Below are 1,401 nucleotides of genomic sequence, written 5' to 3'. Positions count from 1 at the left end.
TCACTGGCCAGCCAGCCTAGCTTAAGCTCAAATCCCCAGAAAAGATAAAGTGGATGGAAAAGCACCTGAGGTTGACCTCTGTGTTCATGGGTACACATACACATAAGCTTGAGTGTACACACACACTCACACACACACACACACACACACACACACCAATCCAGAAAGAATCTCTTTTTCCCCTCCCCCAGCTTCTATCTTTTTCTACTAGGGATCAAACCCAAGGCCTCATGCATAGGTAGGTGCTTCGTCACTGAGCTATACCCCAACCAATATTGTAAAAATAAACCTATGAGGGGGAAGACACATTGCAATAAAGATCCTTTATTATATATATACCAGTGCTGTTCTGTAGGAATGTAACATGAGTCACAATTACCATTTTGGATTTTCTAGTAGTCACACTAATAAGCATACTAGGTAAGACTGATTTCCATGTTTTATTTTAGTCAGTCCAGAATATTATGTTTTTTAATAGTAAGAATACAAACACAAATTAATATAATCCTTTATATTCTCTTTTTATATTAAGTCTTTAAAATCTGCTATGTATGTCAGATCTCAACTTGAACACAAAGTCTTCCTCAGAAGTATTTGATCTATATTTAGATGATGTAGTATTCACAACCCAAAAGATATGTGTATGTCTTTTAAATCACATTTATTCAGTGTGTGTGTGCGTGCTTTAAGGGACAACTTATGGAGTCAGTACTCTTTTCTACTATGTAGAGCCTGAGAATCAAACTCAGGTCGTCAGACTTGGTGGCCTGAACCTTTACTTACTGAACCCTCTCCCTAGCTCCTATACGCAAGTTTTTCAAATATAGTTACATTTTTTCTTTTCCTTTTTTTTTAAAAAATATGGAACGCTTCATGAATTTGTGTGTTATCCTTGCGTAGGGGCCATGCTAATCTTCTCTGGATCGTTCCAATTTTTAGTATATGCGCTGCCAAGGTGAGCACCACTTTTTTTTCTAATAAGAGAATTCGCTGTCCGTTCAAAAGCAAAATTAAATACAATTTAAAGCTTATTTTCTCATTCACAGCAGCCACAGTTCAAGGAGTCATCAGTCAGATGTGGCCAGCACTGCCAGATTGGACAGGGCACAGGAAGTTTTCTGTCATGGCAGAATGTTCTGTTAGACATGTGGGTCCATTAGCAGGCAGGGTCCTGTGGGCTTACGCAAGGGCCCTTGGAAGCTATAACCCTTCAGATTATACCAGCCTCCTGGTTTCCAATCAGAAAGTCTAAAACCGTCGATGCTGTTTGTTTCCTAGGAAGAAAATGAGCTCTTCTGCTAAGATAAAGACTTACTCCACTGACTGTCCCGTTTTTCTCCTCCCAAGAATAAAGATCACTCTTGAATGCTTACCCTAGAATATCCCTGAGTGAACTATCAG

The 1,401-nt window shown here is 39.2% G+C and overlaps 1 non-coding gene across 1 annotated transcript; it reads right to left on the bottom strand.

Annotated features, from left to right (window-relative positions):
* Positions 1 to 855: 855 nt before the first annotated feature.
* LOC127676609 (U6 spliceosomal RNA) lies at positions 856 to 963 on the bottom strand. Its single transcript, XR_007976064.1, has one exon. It is a non-coding gene; the product is annotated as a U6 spliceosomal RNA (small nuclear RNA).
* Positions 964 to 1,401: the final 438 nt, after the last annotated feature.

Source organism: Apodemus sylvaticus, chromosome 1 (assembly GCF_947179515.1).
Source record: "Apodemus sylvaticus chromosome 1, mApoSyl1.1, whole genome shotgun sequence".
NCBI lineage: Eukaryota > Metazoa > Chordata > Mammalia > Rodentia > Muridae > Apodemus > Apodemus sylvaticus.
Note: the sequence above shows the minus strand (reverse complement) of the source record. Positions and strands in the feature narration are given on the sequence as shown.